Source organism: Thalassophryne amazonica, chromosome 6 (assembly GCF_902500255.1).
Source record: "Thalassophryne amazonica chromosome 6, fThaAma1.1, whole genome shotgun sequence".
Lineage (NCBI taxonomy): Eukaryota > Metazoa > Chordata > Actinopteri > Batrachoidiformes > Batrachoididae > Thalassophryne > Thalassophryne amazonica.
In genome coordinates, this window is record NC_047108.1 from 24,333,292 (window position 1) to 24,354,360 (window position 21,069).

The 21,069-nt window shown below is 39.0% G+C and overlaps 1 long non-coding RNA gene across 1 annotated transcript in view; it reads right to left on the reverse strand.

Moving 5' to 3' along the window:
• Positions 1 to 19,345, reverse strand: part of LOC117511964 — a 58,233-nt gene extending 38,888 nt beyond the window's left edge. The window contains exon 1 of the long non-coding RNA XR_004561163.1: positions 19,132 to 19,345. This is a non-coding gene — a long non-coding RNA (uncharacterized LOC117511964). The remainder of the gene's footprint in view (positions 1 to 19,131) is intronic.
• Between the last annotated feature and the right edge of the window lie 1,724 nt (positions 19,346 to 21,069).

The following is a 21,069-nucleotide window of genomic DNA, read 5'->3' on the forward strand; positions in this document are numbered from 1 at the left end:
TGGTTTCAATCGTAGGGCAGATTTACCTCACGTATAAGCCAAAGGATCGTTTTCAGGAGTGATATGTTACTAGTTGGCCTGTTGAATAGCCCCTGGGTGCTCCAATGAGTACATACTATTAGTACATACTCAGTGTGCCCTGCACCATTACGCACAGTGATCAGTGAAAGCAGGAGCACACGGAGAGCCTCTGAAGACAATTTCACATGCTCAAACAAAGAGTGTGTAACTGTCAGGATTGCTCCACTAGTTTGCATGTGAATGTTACTGATAACTCTGTTGCTTTCTCTGCGTAAAGCACTGGTTACCATATCAATGGACAAGAAAACACATAGACCATTTTGTATATATTGTTCAAAATGTGCATTGTGTTTATTGTTTGAACCTTTTTGTTGTACAGTCTTTCACACAAGACCTCAAATTACCTTTATAAAGTGTCTAAACAGTTGTTTATATAGTTGCTGTGTGTTTTGAATAAATGTGTGTGGAAAATTATTTTTCACTTTATTTTTTCCTTGCCTATTTTTGATTGTAAACCTTTATTACTTACCTTTATTAAACACAACAAAAACAAATATATTCTGAAAGCACAAATTGTCCTGAAAAAAGAGACATAAAACTTGATTGTGGGATGCAGGGAGAGCTGTTAACAGCAATAATAAAACATTTATACCAGGCAAGTGAACTGTCCAAAAAATGCCCTCAGACCCAGAGGGTTAAAAACCAGGTCTCATGTCTGTTTTGGGGCAGGAAAAGAGAATTATTTACCGTTTCACAGTGTGCAGTTATTATTATTTCCTCGTTAAAGTGCTGTTTTCTGTCGAGCAGCGCACGAATCTCTGGTGTGGTCTGGACCGTTAATATCTCCCGGTTCACAAAGAGAACTTATGTCCGGGTAAAAAGGAAAAATAATCATAACAATAATAATAATCCTCCGTTGTTGTGGGACATGACTGATTCCTGTTAGTTACCGGCTGGCAAGCTGAAGTTACGTCCGTGTAAGGGAGGAATTAAAAAAAAAAAAATCATCGTACTCGTGTTATACTGTGTGTCTGAGCCTGAGAGTATAATGGGTTGTGCTGATTATTATTACTGTTACTTTATTTTTATTATTATCCACAGCCTTTTGTTTTTTTTTGTTTTTTTTTACATGACTGTAAGCTTGCCAGCTGGTAACAACAGCGGCACTTAGAGGAATGATCCTTATAATCAGTCAAATCCCACAACAATGGAGGATTTTTTTTTCTTCTTTTACACAGACGTAATTTCATTTCACAAACCGGAGAACCGGGAGGTATTAACGGTCCAGTCACTCCAGAGGAATGAGCGCTGGTTCCACGGAAAAAAGCACATTAAGGAGGAACTAATAATAACTGCACACTGTGAAACAGCAGACATGAGTCCTGGTCTTTAATCAGCAGACAAGTGAATACGATTACATCTTTAAACGGCTTTGACAGAGGCTGATTGTGGACCCGCTGCTTAAAAAATAAAAAATAATAATAAATCAGCCCCACTCACTATAATCTCAGGCTCAGACACACACTGGCATGACAAATGAGTACGATGATTAAATTCATCGGGGTTTTATGATTTAATTATTAGATAACAACTTCTATAACACGTTTGAATCGTCCAGGGGTTAAAGCAATAAATTTTCATCCGACTGACATTTTTCCTGGCAAAAATCAATGCCAGCAATTCCCTAAAATGTGGCGTAGTGGGGGGCACACACTTTTTTCCTCAATAAATACAATAAACACATTATACAGTATAGAAATCTATTCTAAATAGCCTCTAAGGAGAGAGAGACAAAGCATAAAAGAATGCAAAATCTGAACATAAAGGTACATAAAAGGGTGGTGGGGGGGCGGGGTGTAGTCTAGTGATTGTGGGGGTCTGGGGGTGCTCCCCCAGAACATTTTTTAAAAGAGCAAGTCAAATTTTGTATATTGTGGTGAATTTTAATAGTATGAAGCCCTCTGAAACAAATAAAAGTCACTTCAAACTGTGAAGTAAAAACAGATTATTGATTATGGGGGTCTGGGGGTGCTCCCCCAAAAATTTTTTAAAAAGAGCAAGTCAAATTTTGTATATTCTGGTGAATTTTAATGGGTATAAAGCCCTCCGAAACAAGAAAACACAATTCAAATTGTCAAAGTAAAATTCTTTGTCTTCTGTAGTATTTGATCGGTTCTATTCCAGTAAATGCGTCAAAAGGGTGCTGTGTTGCTGGCTGTACAGTCAAATAAAAACAAACTTAGGGCCCTAAAGCAATTGACCACGTTGTTCTGCTGTGCACAAAGTAACACTGTAACCTGTTTTTGAAAACGCAATGCGCACTGAGAAACTCAAAACTGACTTATTCCATTTATTCAGTAAAATGCTGTCACTCATAAACAAACTAGGGCTGCACTAACGATTATTTTAGTAATCGATTAATTGGTGGATTATTTTTTTTTCGATTAATCTTTTTTTTGTTTGTTTTTTACTTGCATGTGAGTTTTGCCATTATTTCTTTGAAAGTGAGTTATTATTGAAAGGCCTTTATCACGCAACATCAACGTTTGAGCTTGTAATAAAGTTATGATGTTCAGGGTTGGGAGGGTTACTTTAAAAATGTATTCCGATACAGTTACTAGTTACCTGTTGAAAAATGTAATCAGTAACGTAATCCAAGTACCATAATATTAAAGTATGTAATTTGATTACTTTCAATTACTGTCTGGATTACCTCCAATATCAAATATGGCTAATAGACAAAAGAAACTAAATATAAATAGTCTTGGCTACATAGTACAGTTTATTAAGCAAAAAAAAAACTTTCTTTTACATGGCATGCTCTGTTTTACTTCACATGATGAATTAAGAGCACCCACAATTTTGTTTTAAACACACCCAGTGTTCACCTGCTAAATTTTCAACAAAAAATGCCAAACAAATGAAGGATAATGAAAACTCAGGCATGTGCGGATGAATCTGTAATTAAAAGTGGCTGCAGAACAATATACAAGGAAAAAAAAAAGGTCTACTACTTGTTCATTAAATTCGCACCATGTTTAACATATCAGTCCACTTATTGAACTTTCAAAATAAGAACAACAGCATAATGAAAACCATTAAGTAACTACTGTCTGCGCATGTTGGCAAAGCCACGAACAGAGGAACAAGGGAGACAATATTTCCTTCCATAAGTAAGTGGTTTTGGTTATTCTTGTCACTTTGTCCGTGATATTTGGATGATAAACAGCTGTATGTCTCCTGCTGTACCTGTGTACAGCAAAACAAATTGTCATTAAACATTAATAAAACAGGGATGACGTGGAGGTATAAGAGTCACTAGGTGCTCACAGGAAACAGTTATTTATTTCTATATTTATTTATTTATGTCATTGTTAGTTGGTTTTATCTTTCTGTTGTGTTTTGTTTTATCAGGTTCTTTTTGTCTCTTTCTCTAAAACTGTATTGTAGCATGATTAGTTATTATTACTATTACTGTTGGTGTGCTATTATTATTATTATATAAATAAAAATAAATAAAAAAATTACAATTTGTAATACATTTGATTCTTTACGACCACAAACGCTGAGCCATTAATTATTATACAGAAAACAAATGCACACAAAACGTGCTGAGATGCGAACAGCTTAATACTAACTTTAACATTGAAAAACTCCATAGACATGCTAATGCGTTAGCATCTGTCCCGTTTTTAAGTTATAAAATACATCCAACTGTTTCAGAAGACCATAACAGGTTGGTTTAACATAAAAAAAGGTAAATATTACTCACAGACATATGCTCGTAGGGTTTTAGCGGGGGAAAAAGTAAGATAAAGCGAAATAAAACAAAGTACCAAGAGCCGAAGATCGAAGCACTGCTTCATTGGTTCAAAGCAAAGCCACATCCTGCTCTAATTGGGGAAGGTCTGCCGATGTTCCCACGAAGACAGGGAGGAGGACGACCATGCTCATAGCAAGCAGTAAACAGAGCGGAGAGGAGTGACAATTCACACAGTCCCTTCCTCCGCAGTGCAGCGCCACCCACGCTGATATTGCTGCTGCTTTGATTAGTGCAGAATGGGATGTTTGCTTTGACAGTGAAAGTATCGTATTTCGGCTCGAAAACACGTATGACACCACGTGCGTGCGTATGTGTGGGTAAATTTTCCAAATGACGGGAAATTCCGGCGTGGTGACGGGAGAACTTTAACCCCATGGAATAGTCGAATGATGCGGGATTTCCCCAAGCATCCTAGCATGCACTGCGCCAAATCCAAAATGGAGGTATCCGTGAAACAGTCTTTTCAGTCAACCCACCTCTCGGAGGTGAACTGAACCGGATTTGAAGCAAATATGCCATGGTCCTGAACATAAACGCAACTTTAATCTGGCTAACTTGGGATCCATGACATCAAACTACATCCCTAAGCCCACAGTGGCTTCTCTGGTAAAGTGTTCAAAGCAAACAACTCCTCTCTCTGCGACGCCTCATCTCCATAGAAACACATACTCACATACACATGAAAACAACCACACACGCACACATCCACGTTCATTCAGATATAGGGGTCAGAAAACCAACCACAGTGGTCGTTACAGCAGAATTTATGTCATCTGCAGTGACAGAATGCAGGTTGAGGATGTCATCTGAAAAACTTAACTTTTTGTGAGGTTATAAATTAATTCCTTCTGAAATATCACAAATATACATTTACCTGTTAAAGCCAGGTGGTTCTCTGCACTTAAATAATCCACAAAGCTGTCTGTTATTCATCATTAGTAAAGATAGGACACAACCAGGATGTCCTTCTCTCTCCGGAAAACAACACCCCATACACGCGTGTGTAGCTTGAATTTGGATGCGTCTGCAGGATGAGCCAGATTTGAAAGACAGGTCTGAATGTTATCAGGCTAGACAGCAATCTATATTGGAATCTGGTTGAAGATGGACTGCAAACTCCAGTCTAAATGGGGCCTTTCAGTTATACAACCCCTGGCAAAAATTATGGAATCACCGGGCCTCGGAGGATGTTCATTCAGTTGTTTAATTTTTGTGGAAAAAAAGCAGATCACAGACATGACACAAAACTAAAGTAATTTCAAATTGGCAACTTTCTGGCTTTAAGAAACACTATAAGAAATCAAGAAAAAAAGATTGTGACAGTCAGTAACGGTTACTTTTTAGACCAAGCAGAGGAAAAAAAATATGGAATCACTCAATTCTGAGGAATAAATTATGGAATCACCCTGTAAATTTCCATCCCCCCAAACTAAAACCTGCAATCAAATCAGATCTGCTCGTTGACATTGACCCTATGCCATGACATTGATCTATGTGTCTTTTTGCAAGGAATGTTCAGTTTTTGCTCTATGGCAAGATGCATTATCATCTTGAAAAATGATTTCATCATCCCCAAACATCCTTTCAATTGTCCAAAATATCAACGTAAACTTGTGCATTTATTGATGCTGGAAGACAGCCATCTCCCCAGTGCCTTTACCTGACATGCAGCCCATATCATCAATGACTGTGGAAATTTAGATGTTCTCTTCAGGCAATCATCTTTATAATCTCATAGGAACGGCAACCAAACTAAAAGTTCCAGCATCATCACCTTGCCCAATGCAGATTTGAGATTCATCACTGAATATCACTTTCATCCAGTCATCCACTAGTCCACGATTGCTTTTCCTTAGCCCATTGTAACCTTGTTTATTCTGTTTAGGTGTTAATGATGGCTTTCGTTTAGCTTTTCTGTATGTAAATCCCATTTCCTTTAGGCGGGTTCTTACAGTTCAGTCATAGACGTTGACTCCAGTTTCCCCCCATTCGTTCCTCATTTGTTTTGTTGTGCATTTTTGGATTTTTGAGACATATTGCTTTAAGTTTTCTGTCTTGACGCTTTGATGCCTTCCTTGGTCTACCAGTATGTTTGCCTTTAACAACCTTCCCATGTTTTTTGTATTTGGTCCTGAGTTTAGACACAGCTGACTGTGAACAACCAACATCTTTTGCAACATTGCATGATGATTTACTCTCTTTTAAGAGTTTGATAATCCTCTCCTTTGTTTCAACTGACATCTCTCGTGTTGGAGCCATGATTCATGTCAGTCCACTTGGTGCAACAGCTCTCCAAGGTGTGATCACTCCTTTTTAGATGCAGACTAACGAGCAGATCTGATATGATGCAGGTGTTAGTTTTGGGAATGAAAATTTACAGGGTGATTCCATAATTTTTTCCTCTGCTGGTCTACAAAAGTACCGTTACTGACTGCCACAATCTTTTTTCCTTGATTTCTTTAGTGTTGCTTAAAGCAGAAAGTTGCCATTTGAAATGACTTTAGTTTTGTTGTCATGTGTGTGATCTTCTTTTTTTCTACAAAATTAAACAACTGAATGAACATCCTCCGAGGCCGATGATATCCATAATTTTTGCCAGGGGTTGTATACGTACATTCAAATTAAGAATATGCAACAAGGCAATGATCTGAAACGCACCACTAAATGCACAAATGCACCTCAATGTAATTTAGTAAGTTCCATTTTCAGAAAAGAAGCATGTATAAGTGCCCAAGCATTTTCTGTTAAAAGCAGACACCAGATTCCTATGTATTTTGAACATGCTGAATTCAAATACTGTTGTGGCAATTTGTATCTTTACCTCTTCACCACCAAATTTGCACAAAACAAAATGGCCGCTCATTCATGAAGCTTTTCAAAAGTCTGCTTCTGTTTGCATTAGAAGAGAAAATAAAACTTCTATTTATATGTACAACCCCAATTCCAAGGAAGTTGGGACATTGTGTGAAATGTGAGTAAAAACAGAATACAATGATATGCATTTTCGGGTTAAACTTCGATAAATCTTTCAGCAACTCGCACAAGATCATTCACTACTTCAGTAAGTTCTGTCTATGTGGAAGAACATAAAAATCCAACTGCAGTGGCTCAAAAAGGTCATATCAACAAGACAGTTCCCTAGCTGCTGTGAAACAACATTTTCAAGAATTTTAGAGCAGCAGAGCAAATTAGATATTGGATAATAATTTTCCAACAAACTCAGATATAAACTGATTTTTTTTTTGGGGGGGGGGGGGGTTTAATCACTGCATATTTAAAACACGTAGGAACAGAAGCACGTCTTAATAAGCGGTTTAATGATTTTCAGCAAGACAGGTCTAAAGTGAAGATCGCAAGTCCTTAAACAACATTGTTGGTAGTAGATCAAAAAAGGTGCATAGTAACTTTAAAACCATCACAATATTGGAATTTCTTGCAGTTGTTTCCTGGTTAACTTGTGTGCCGTGTCGGATTTTGTGTGTCAACTAGTTGCCCGGATGAGAAGCAAATTCTTACCCATTAGGTGGCAGCACATGTAATTTGGGCAGCCACTATTCCAGAAAAATCCAGAAAATTCTCATGCCTGTTGAATAACTAACATACTGGTAGCTGCGAGCTATCTGGTGATACGTACAGAACTGGAACAGAACTGTTTTCCAACAGTAAATGACTGTACTATTTGCAGTTTTTCTATGTTCTGAACTAAAAGGCTTACCGGATGTTGTACGAATCAGGATGCGTGAGTAACTGGGAATGCGTATTACAACCCCCAATTCCAATAAAGTTGGGATGTTGTGTGAAATGTAAATACAGATTACAATGATTTGCAAATCCTCTTCAACCTATATTCAATTGAATACACCATAAAGACAAGATATTTGAATGTTCAAACTGATAGAGCTTATATTTGCTCATTTTGAACTGCATGCCTGCAACACTTTTCAAAAAACCTGGACAGTGGTATGTTTACCACTGTGTTACATTACCTTTCCTTATAACAACACTCGGTAAACATTGGGAACTGAGGACACTAATTGTGAGTGTCATGATTGGGTATAAAAGCAGCATCCCCAAAAGGCTCAGCCATTCACAAGCAAAGATGGGGCGAGGGACACCACTTTGTGAACAACTGCTGTGAAAAAAATAGTCCAACAATTTAAGAACAGTGTTTCACAATGTTCAATTGCAAGGAATTTATGGATTCCATCATCTACAGTCCATAATATGATCAAAAATTCAGAGAATCTGGAGAAATTTCTGCACATAAGTGGCAAAGCTGAAAACCAACAGTGAATGCCCGTGACCTTCGATCCCTCAGGCGGCACTGCATTAAAAAACCGACATCATTGTGGAAAGGATCTTACCACGTGGGCTCAGGAACACTTCAGAAAACCATTGTTAGTTAACACAGTTCGTCGCTACATTCTACAAGTGCAAGTTAAAACTGTACCATGCAAAGTGAAAGCCATACATCAACAACCTCCAGAAACGCCGCCGATTTCCTGGGCCCGAGGTCATTTGAAATGGACAGACGCAAAGTGGAAAAGTTTGCTATGGTCTGATGAGTCCACATTTCAATTGTTTTTTGGAAATCATGGACGTCGTGTCCTTCGGACAAAAGAGGACAAGACCATCCAGATTGTTACCAGTGCAACCAAGTTCAAAAAGCCAGCATCTGTGATAGTACGGGGGTGTGTTAGTTCCCATGGCATGAGCAAACTTACACATCTGTGATGGCACCATCAATGCTGAAAGGTACATCATGCAGCATCAACACATGCTGCCGTGCAAGCACCGTCTTTTTCAGGGACGTCCCTGCTTAATTCAGCAAGACAATGCCAAACCACATTCTGCATGTGTTACAACAGCGTGGCTCATAGTAAAAGAGTGCGGGTAGTAGACTGGCCTGCCTGCAGTCCAGACCTGTCGCCCATTGAAAATGTGCGGTGCATTATGAAGCGCAAAATACGACAACGGAGATCCCAGACTGTTGAACAACTGAAGTCATACATCAGTAAGAATGGGAAAGAATTCCACCTACAAAGCTTCAACAATTAGTGCCCTCAGTTCCCAAACACATATTGAGTGTTGTAAGAAGGAAAGGTGATGTAACACAGTGGTAAACATACCACTGTCCCAGCTTTTTTGAAATATGTTGCAGACATCCATTTTAAAAAACAATAAAGTTTATCAGTTTTAACATTAAATATCTTGTATTTGTGGTGTATTTAAATGAGTATAGGTTTAAGAGGATTTGCAAATCATTGTGTTCTGTTTTTTATCTACAATTTATACAACGTCCCAACTTCAATGGAATTGGGGTTGTATTTTGACATGCTGAGTAATGATGCAAATTAAAGGTTGAAATAAAAGGATTAATAAATTAATAGTTTTGACTGTGTTGAATGTGTGGTCTACAAAGAAAAGGTCAAGCAAGGTCGACGTTCACATGAATTCAGTGACAGATGGTATATATTACCATGTAACATATAACTAGCATGACAGATGGTGCAAACTATTCCTTATTAGAACCTATCAACCCAAACAATAATTTGCAATCATTTTTTACCTGAAACTGGAGCAACTTTACTTTGACCACAAATTGAAATTGACCTTTGTCCCCATTTTTGTTGTTTAAACCCCATAATGCAATGGTTATGGTCAGACAAAATAATGTGATATAGTTGTCAACATGGAATGAAGCATTTTTTAGATTTTAACTTCTGTGTAATTCTTCATTGACCCCTACCTGGCTACAGCTACCACCCTGGGATGGCTATCATACATTTTTCAGTAAGCCATGATACACTGAGGCTGTGAATATAAGTGTCATTTTGGTCACCTTCAGTGGTACCAAAAACCTGCTTGGCCCATGGACTACTGAGGAATGCTTTGTGTGCTTGCAGCCAAGTTGCTGCCTGATGATGGCTTCTTTGATGTTAAGTTGTGCAGCATCAGTTGTTGGTGGCAAAAGCTCTCGCTTCACTCCCTTCTTGACAGAGTGACTCTAGAACTGTCAGTGCTAGTCACGAACTCTAATCTAATGCAACTAAGTACGAGGTCTGTTAGAAAACTATCCGACCTTTTATTTTTTTGCAAAAACCATATGGATTTGATCACATGTGATTGCATCAGCCAAGCTTGAACCTTCATGCGCATGCGGTGAGTTTTTCACGCCTGTTGGTTGCGTCATTTGCCTGTGAGCACGCTTTGTGGGAGGAGTGGTCCCAGCACCCTCGGTGGATTTTCATTGTCAGGAAAATGGCTGGGCGACTGCCGCTTTGCAGCATCAAAATTTTTTCAGAAACTGTGAGAGACAGCCAGGTGGAAACCATTGGGAAAATTCAGATGGCTTTCGGTGAAGATCTTAGGCATCACACAGTTTAAAGAGCCATTACAACCGGACTAAAGACGGCCCACAGCGGCTGAGGGCGCGCTGCGCTTCGATCGGCCATCGACAGGCTGAAATGACCAGATTCATTTCCAAAGTGAAGGCTGTGTTGATCTGGGACATCGTCTGACTACCAGAGAATGGCAAGAGAGGTGGACAATAGTCACTTTTTCGGCACATTACACGGTTACAGGGATTTGTAATGAAGCCGTGCGAGCGGAATTCGCGCGTTCAGGACGGAGCCCGCGTAATGGTGCAGAACAAAAAGCACCTCCGTGTTGGAAGTCTCACGGGACTTCTCACGGGACATGCCCAGCTCTTCCACCATTTGGAAGATTCGACGGCTTTGGGTGGCTTTTCAGTCGAGTGAGTATCCGAGAAATTGTCGAAGATCTGGGCATGCCACAACATGTCCTGTAGAACCAACACGAGAGGTGCTTTCGTTCTGCGCCATTAGCGGCTCCGTGGCAAATTCCTCTCCGCTCCCGTTTCATGACAAAATCGCCTTTAACAGTGGAATGTGCCGGAAAAGTGCTATGTCCACCTTTTCTGCCATTTCTCTGGTAGTCAGACGACGTCCCGGATCAACACAGCATTCAGTTGGAAATGATCTGGTCGTTTCAGCCTGTCGATCACCGCTCGGAGCGCGGCGCGCCCTCCGCCATTGTGCGCCGTCTTTAAAACCAGCTGTAACACTCCTTAATCTGTGTGATGCCCATAAAATTGTCCATGAAAGCCATATGAATTTTCCAAATGGTGTCCACCTGGCTGTCTCTCACAGTTTCCGGAAAAAATTTGATGCAGCGCTGCTCAGCCGTTCAGACATTTTCCTCACAATGAAAATCCCAATGAGGGGGGAGGACCAGTGCTCACTCAAAGCCTGCTCACAGGCCAATGATGCAACTGACAGGCGTGAAAAAACTCATGCATGCGCACGAAGGTTCAAGCTTGGCTAATGCAATCACACGTGATTCAAATCCATATGGTTTTTGCAAAAAATAAAAAGGTCGGATAGTTTTCTAACAGACCTCGTATAATATAGTACGCTACAAAACCAAAACCACAAGATTGGAACTTGTTCACACAAACCAACACACTAGAACATGAACATGCACAGATATGGATGAACAAAGTATCTCAGAGTCCTGCTTAAAGCACATGTTGCACCAAAATCATAACATTTAGATTTAAGCTGTTAGTGACCATCCTCTGATCCACCAGGATTACTTTGTGCACTTCCGTGACAGGTTTCAAAGGTATACAGCATTTGCAACAAACAGTTACGGAGGTGTCCAAAAACAAAGTACTCATGAGTACTCGGGTGTTTCTGACAAGTGACGTCGCAACTAGAATTGTCCCAGCATGCACTTCAATGGAATGTAGCTGATCAAAGCTGCGCACGCACGCGCATGCATGAGATTACCGTGACTGGTAAGTGAAACATTTTCCGGAAATGCACCTGCTAACGCTCAGAGTGAGAGGAATAAAATACGTCAGAGATCACTAATTATTAGCACGTGTGCAGAGACACTTAAATCATGAGTACTTTTATGTTGTCTTACTAACTGAGATGTTAAAAAACGTGAGACATGTCCTGTAACATGAGTGTGAAAGGATGAACTCCACAAATATATCAGGGAACAATGCAGTTTGATTGACCACGTCTATGCTGTGGCTGCTGCTGCTGTTGTTGAGTCACTGTGGCACCATGTGCCTGGCCACTGGCCAGTAAGGCCTGCCCTCTGGTGTTGAAAGCAGTAGCCCTCTGGTGTTGAAGCTGTATACATTATATGTGCTGTACTAGGCCAATTATTAGGTTTTCACATAGTATCATTATACTGTTCAGCATTTGTGATGAAAAATAAACAAGAGTCATTCACATGCCAACAAGGAACGAATATAATGATATTGTGATTTTTTAAATCCAAAGGAGACATGTTTTAACAGGCCACTATAAGTAAGATTGACAAATACATGCATCTGTAGGCCTGATGGCGCAGCAGAGGCATGGAGAAAAATTGCTTTTGTTATCAATTGCTTTTGTAGAACAAGCTTCTACAAAGTATGAAAACAGCAGACGGCCATGTTGTTTCATGCATATTAGAGACAAGGGTGGAAATACATTTTTTAACCTACTTGCACAGGTGCTAGTAACAAAAAAATTACTTGCACCAAAAAAAAGTTACTTGCACAACGAAAAGTCACTTTAGTCACTTTCACACCGGGCCCACTTTGAGTTGCTTCTTCCTGTGGCATCAGGACGACGCAGGAATTTCTGCATCAGGTGCGGGCAGCAGGGAGCAGAGAGGAGGTGAAAATGCAGCCTACAGGTTGAAGGAATCAGAGTGCACAGTTTGACTGCAGCCAGACTGTGCACTCTGACTTCTCTTCTAGTTTATATTATTATAAACTAAAGAACTTTATAAAGAACTTGATAGTTCTTGTGCTGAGCTGCAGGTCTGCTCTCTGAGTTCTGTTATAGTTTATCTTTCCTCCTGTGACCGCGAGATGCATGCGTGCGTGTGCGCGAACAAACCGTCCGTGAGTAAATGTGGAAATGTCTGGAGTTATACTTCATGTGGACATGTCCTGTCTCTGGCAATCAGTCTGTCAGCAAGACTTATGTCCTTTTTTTAAACACAGTGATGAGAGAGTTTGAGCGGAGAGTGAGGAACTACTGCCTGCAGCCAGACAGTTTTTTTATTCACGTGCACACGCAAACGAATCGTCACAGCAACTTGCGAGAGTCATAAAACGCAGGGAAGACGAAGACAACACACTGGAAATAGTTTTTGTTCCCTTATTTATTCCTTTATTGGTTCATTCTACTGGTGTTTATAGTTGATAAAACTTGGACAATGTTACTTGCACCAGTGCTAGTGGAGTATAAAATTACGTGCACAACTCAAATAATACGTGCACAAACTAGCACATGCACGTACTATTTCGAGCCCTGAGAGATGAAGGAGAGAGGCTACAGCTTGCAAATAAGAAACTATGAACTCAGCAGTTCAAATAACACAAAGATAAGAGTTTTTATTGCCTTTCTTCAGCAAAAATAAGCAAACTTTGGGAAATTGTGAAAAACTGGGCAGCCATTTTGTTTATGCTAATTAGGCAGTAAAGGAATAGAGATATAGCATGCTAACAACAATTTTGGAATTAAGCTTTATTTTTTCCTTTCTTATTTCTGATTGTAAACCTTTATTACAGTAATAAAACACAACTATAGCATATATATTCTGAAAGTACAGGTTGTTCTGAAAACAAGAGACCTACTTGTTGATTGTGGGATACAGGGTGAGCTTTTAACAGCAATAACAAAACATTTATGCCAGGGGAGTGAACTGTCCAAAAAATGCCAGAGGGTTGAGCCACCATGCTGCCCCTAGAGCCTATCCAGTCCAAAATTTTATCAAAATACAGCCAGACAGACCATACTAATCAAAATAAGATTTTGTGCCATCTTGAAATTTGTCCAGAATCCAAGATGGCTGCCAAAATTCTAAAAATTTATAATTTATAATTTATTTGTATGTTACTGCTGCAAATAAGTATTTGATCCCCTACCAACCAGCAAGAAGTCTGGCTCACACAGACCTGTTAATTTTTCTTTAAAAAGCCCTCTTATTCTGCACTCTTTACCTGTATTAATTGCACCTGTTTGAACTTGTTCACACGCTCAATCACACTCCAACCTGTCCACCATAGCCAAGACCAAAGAGTTGTCTAAGGACACCAGGGACAAAACTGTAGACCTGCACAAGGCTGGGATGGACTATAGGACAACAGGCAACAGCTTGGTAGAAGACAACAACTGTTATGATTATTTATTAGAAAGTGGAAGAAACACAAGATGACTGTCAATCTCCCTCGGTCTGGGATTCCATGCAAGATCTCACTTTGTGGGGTAAGGATGATTCTGAGAAAGCTCAGAACTACACAGGAGGACCTGGTCAATGGCCTGAAGAGAGCTGGGACCACAGTGACAAAGATTCGATCAGTAACACATGATGCTGTCATGGTTTAAAATCCTGCAGGGCAGCAAGGTCCCCCTGCTCAAACCAGCACATGTCCAGGCCCGTTTGAAGTTCACCCGTGACCATCTGGGTGATCCAGAGGAGGCATGGGAGAAGGTCATGTGGTCAGATGAGACCAGAATAGAGCTTTATGGAATCAACTCCACTTACCATGTTTAGAGGATGACAACAACCCCAAGAAAACCATCCCAACCGTGAAGCATGGGGGTGGAAACATCATACTCTGGGGGCGCTCTTCTGCAAAGGGGACAGGACGACTGCACCGTATTGAAGGGAGGATGGATGGGGTCATGTATTGCGAGATTTTGGAAAACAACCTCCTTCCCTCATTAAAGATGGGTCATGGCTGGGTCTTCCAGCATGACAATAACCCCAAACACACAGCCAGGGCAACTAAGGAGGGGGTCCGTAAGAAGCATTTCAAGGTCCTGGAGTGGCCTGGCCAGTCTCCAGACCTGAACTCAACAGAAACTCTTTGGAGGGAGCTGAAACTCCAAACCTGAAAGATTTGGAGAAGATCTGTGTGGAGGAATGGGCCAAAATTCCTGCTGCAGTGTGTGCAAACCTGGTGAAAAACTACAGGAAACGTTTGACCTCTGTAATTGCAAACAAAGGCTACTGTACCAAATATTAACAATGATTTTCACAGGTGTTGAAATACTTATTTGCAGCAGTAACATACAAATAAATTATTAAACTAGAAGCACTCAGAGAGTGCAAACCTCCGCCAAGGCCATGGGGTCACTGACACCATAACATCTACACGCCGTGGAATCATTGATCCTAAAAAGTCTAACAATGATGTTTGCTCAGTAGTAAAAAAAGTTTCATCTGCTGTGACTGAATAGCATGTATCCTTAGCGCTTGGCATCACAGTTTATTGCAACTTGCACCTTTCCCAGAAGCTACTGTCATCTGAGCACTGATATTGATATTGCATGTGCTTATAGACAAAAACAAATGAGACAAAATTCAATTTATTATTCAACTAAACTGCAAATATATGAATTTTTAACATTTATGAAACACTTCTCTAAACAAGGCCATAGGGTCACTGAACCTAAAGAGATTCCCTCCTTGGCACAGTGATCTATTCAACAATTCAGTGTTACAACCAAAACTATGATACATACACTTTTCTTTCCTTTATATTTGACATCCTTGACCATGAAAACATACCACTAGAACTTGGAATCACTTTTATGTCTTTATTAGTTCAAAGGTTATTGTACAAAAACGATTTTTCGGTAATGGCGGTTTTCTTCTGGATCTAGCTCCATAACATTTGAAGCTACATCAAATCTGATGACACCTTACTGAATCAGTACAGATTCAGCTACAATTTGGTGTTAGTTGTGCATCTCTATCTTAATTTGTCACCTCACACTGACACATTTTCTATTTTCCCTATATTTTTGCATATTCTGGATCACCAGATCCGGAATCCGGATCCGATCATCACTAAACTTTGTTGTTTGATAGAACATTTGACTATGTTACACCCTAATTTTTTTCAAGTCTTTCTGCCTTGATTTTGTGGCGTTAGAAACTAGAATGTCAAAATTCCCCCTATCCCGCAATGCTGAAGAATCCTTTAAAAAATTCCTGAATCCGGATTGTGATCCGGATGATCACTAAAATTTAATCATTTGTTCCTCTTGTAATTTCCAACCACTCCACAAAATTTCATCAAAATCCGTTCGAAACCTTTTGAGTTATCCTGCTGACAAACAGACAGACAAACAAACAAACATGACCGAAAACCTCCTTGGTGGAGGTAAAAATCATACATTGTGATTTCCAGATTTTTTTTTTTTAGATTATGTCTCTCACAGTGGACATGCACCTAAGATGAAAATTTCAGACCCCTCCATGATTTCTAAGTGGAGAACTTGCAAAATCGCCGGGTGTTCAAATACTTATTTTCCTCACTGTAATTAAAAATATACAGATATTAACCACAAAAACCACCAACGCTATAGGAGCTGACAAGGACAGATGGGATGCAGGTTTCATAGATTATTCAAGAAAGCCATTAATGGGAAGAGAAGTCGCAGAGAAATCGCAGGGTGTTCAAATACTTATTTTCCTCACTACGTATATATATATATATATATATATATATATATATATATATATATATATATATATATATATATATATATTGTATAAGTACCTTGGGACTCTGGTAGACTGTAAACTGAACTTTGAGGCTGTATGCAAAAAGGGCATCAGCATCTCATTTGTTTAGAGATGGGTATCAATAAGATTTGATCGATATTGATACCATTATCAATTCAGCTTATCGATCCGATTCCTTATCGATTCCCTTATCGATACCTCTTGTGAATTTTCTGTGTACTAAAAGTAGGCTTTACATCTTTCTATGTCAACAACATTTTATTGAGTCTTAAAGTAAATAAATATAAAATTGGTCACTGGATCCTTAAACTCTGGTCATAATAAACTCTACATGGTGGATCCCTAATCTCTGGACATAAATAGAAATAAACAAAATCTGTAGTTTTTCTCAAAAGCATTTCCCTTCAGACATTATTGCCATGAATGTCTTTCCATACATCTGAGCTGAGCTCAGCTGGCTGTGCTGCACATCAGGATGTAATACATAAAGAATGCAGGATGTCTCATTCTGGGAGGAAAATCCAATCCAGTTTCCAATCCAGTTTATTTATAGAGCACATTTTAAAACAACAAAGTTGACCAAAATGCTGAACAAAGACATAAAATAAATCAATCAATAAATAAATAATCACACGATAAATAACAGTGGCAACAATAAAAGTTTTTTAAAACAGTAAAATCAGCAAATCTCTAGTCAAAAGCCAAAGAAAACAAGTATGTTTTAAGACGAGATTTTAAAACTAGAGGTGACTCCGCCTGCCTGATACAGAGAGGCAGGTCATTCCACAATCTGGGACCAAAAAGCGGCAATTCATTTTGAAGTTATTAATTCCGACCGGGCTCTGTCTCGGCAGAGAGCCGCACAGCCTTTGAAGCTGTGCCAACAGAACGGAGGACGATTCTCTTTTCTTGACTGCAACAAGACAACAAAAGTTCCAGTTCGTGACTTTAATCCACACAAAAGTGACTCACGATTGACATATTTTAATGGCTTTGAGAGGGGTTAAGAAGCGAACTTGCTGCTTCTGAAGAGCAGCGAATCAAAGAACTAACAAACCAGCGGAGTACTCCTTCATTGGTTCATGCTTCAAAGTGGAGTCACGCTGCAGATGTGGTTGATTACAGAGCCGCTGCAGGGTCTGTAATCAACGTAGAGAAATGAACATTTTCCAGACAAAGACCCTCAAAAACAACGGCCACTCTGAAGGACTGATAAGGGAATCGTTAAGCAAAAAGGCTACTGATGTCTGTGGATTGAATCAATTCTCAATGATACCCGAAAAGAACCGGTTCTCAACACGCAACCCTAGATTTGTTTAAAAAAAGCTGTAATCTTATAACATTGACAAAACGATCATGACACTGTTTTATCAATCTTTTGTTGAATCTGTTTTGTCTTATTCATTCGTGTCATGGCACGGTGCTTTGTCAGTGAAGGAGAGGAACAAACTGATGCAGATTGTGAAGTGATCGGGGAACCTTAGCCCAGAGTCTGTGTATACCAGGCAGCTACAGAAGATCACTAAATCGATTATAAATGACCATTCACACCCTCTACATGGAGATTTCCAGCTTCTCCCCTCTAGTTGGAGGTTTGCAGTCCCAAAGTACAGAACAAAGCGCTAAAGGAACAGCTTTGTTCCAGCTGCTATTATTCAGACGAATAAATCATCGTAGCAAAATTTGCACCATTTTAGGTGGTTGCCAAGCTGTGGTCAAATGTGGCTCTGAGCACTGTTATGTATGTTTCAGATCTTTGTGTATGTCAGTGTTGTCCCTATATGTTATTAAGTTGAATGCTTTCTGTGACTGCAACACAAATCTACCTACGGGTATTAATAAAGTAATCTGAACCTGATATATATAAAATACTATAATATACTAAATACTATATGTACATATATACATATATATATACACACACACACGACTAAAATTACAGGAAGCTTTCCTTCAAACATGGTGGGGACATTACTTCAACAGATATCTAAAGGTGATTAGATTGGAGCATTGTCAAAGGAATATCTTAATCAAGAAGCCAAGACTGGTGGTGTAATGGAACACAGTTGATCTGTGATCTATTTTTTATTCACTGATCATGTTTATATTGTAATTTAATATAATTAAGTATTTTATCTTAAAATATTATTTAAAACATTGGACACCTTGTTTTCATTAAGGACCACAGACAAAAGTTCCTTATCTTCAATGTGCATTAAGTTAAATAAAAATCAAAATCGGTTTTCTCTTTCTTTTTTTTGGGGGGGGGGGGGGTCTGATCTGAAAAATGAGCCAATCTGTGGCTTAAAAAACATATCTGCTCCAAACTGTGGCTTTATGAATTAAAGCACATATTGATCAGCAATGTGCTTGTGATAGATCTTATGCATGACGTCATGAATTACACAAAAGATAAGGTTGTACGTATTTAACACAACCATTACAAACTTATATTTACTTGGATATTTACATTGTGTATTCCCTCGATGAGTCAGTCCTCTGTTGCCTTTCATTATAATTGTTATTCATGTAAGTTTTTAGCCTCGTCCGTCCACAATAGTGAAGTTGTTTTTACCACCTGCTTTAATCACAATGTGAAAATGAGTAACACAAACGTCACAGTTATACTGTGATTCCACAGGTGTGCTTGTGAAAGACCATCACGTCCTGCGGACCACACACACAGAATAATACGCGGTTAACTCGGTACTCACCCACAGTAATGTGCTTTAACTTTGACAAACTGCGACCGCAGGTCCATGACGGATCCGTTTGACGCTAGCATCGTTCACCTCCGCTAACGGGACAGACCCAGACAAGATTTGTCACCGTCAATACACAAACGTTCACACGACACGACTAAGAGCAACTTTTAGCGCAAATAACTAGAAGAAAATTTGCTGGGTTACTTTAAAGTTTCTTTTAAGACAACATAAGCGTCTCCAGCAGAGAAAGTCAAGCTAGTCTGAATAGCAAGAATACTTCCGCATTGACATTTCAATGTAAAGCATGTAACGACGAGGATATACTTTGAAAGCTTCCTGGATTACGATGTATGTTTTATTTTGAAACTCAAATTTACAGGTTCTGAGATAGTAGGTGTTGCCGGGCTTGACACATTTCTGTTTTCTTTTTTTTTCTTTTTTGTGAATCATTCACTTGCCCCAGTGTTAAAAGGCCGTTTCAACAAAATGTTAAAAAATAATCCAGAATATTATGACAGTACGTGAGAATACGAAGCTACATAATGTATTTTTTCACCTCTGTATGTAACATGTCAAAATGTCTATTGTGGTTAACTTTCATGGTCTCTAAGCACTTTCACATCCTGAGACAGCAGGATTTTCTCCCCCTATTTTCCACATTTTAAATTAAACCTATGTGCCTGTGGTGTGAGCGCATTAATTTGAGAACCCCTGAACTTTTGTAAGAACTGGCATACAATCTCAGACTGAGTCACAGGTAGAGGTCATAGGTCAAGGAGGTTTCAGATCGTGCAGTCATTATATTTTGAGTTTGAGATCTGTCACCAGTCAGAGTTGTGTGAGTGTGATACACTGAGAACCATTGAGCTTCTGAACATCAAACGTTACAGGTGTGGATTATATAATATCTTGGATGTCTTTGCAGATGGAGGTCATAGGTCTAGGTTTTAAGTCTAGGTTGTAGGTGCCACTCAGTTTGGTCTAAAAGAAATAGTTGTTCTGGATTCCATTATTTCAGAATTACAACACATGTTGCATTCTAAGATCATGCAAACTGCCAGCTGTCAGCCTTTAATAAAGCAAACCCTGAGATTTTAAACATTTTATTTTATTTTTTATGATATTAACATTTTAAAAATTCTGGCTTTTAGATATTAAAAATGATATAATTACATCCTTATGCCCATAGTAAAAACAAATATCTTTATTATAAAATGTAAATACAGACAAAACAATAAAATATATAAGTAGAAGCACCTTTCATTATTATAATAATTGGAGGAAGACCTTTAATCTGACAACAGTGATGATATTGACAGATTTCAGAACACCGAATGGTGATCATAAAATAAATAAATAAATAAATAATGCGGGTGATTTCGGCATGCAGGTGGAGATGATAAATTGTTGTTTTTTGTTTCTGCCAGCTCTTGTGTCATAATAAACTGGTTAAAAAAAAGTTTGTTTTACGATCTGTGACATCAGAAAAAAGTGATAAGGAAGTGTGGATTTTTTATTTATGTTTTTTTTTTTTCTTATAAACAGGTACATACATTTCAATTCTGACAAATGACACAAGGGACTGAAAAGATAATCTATTTTTAAAATAAATCTTGTTTCCTTCTTGAATACAGTTAGTGTACTGTACATTAGCAGCGTAACACTTTATTATTAAATATTAAAACCATTCACACAACCAGTAAATAATAAAGTCTTACCTTTCAGTGAGATCATCTTCAGTCTGATGAAAACATATGCACATGAAGCCTGAATTTGGAAAACAAGGTCTGAAAATAATCTAATTCCTTGTCCTGGTTGAAGAAAAGTCCATTTGTCACACCACAATTTGGTGCCAAGTTACAGTGCCAGCACAGATTGCGTGCGTGGCTGCTGGTTTGAGTCTCTGCTGTACTGATCCAGGACCAGCATGGTCAGCTACAGGTGTAA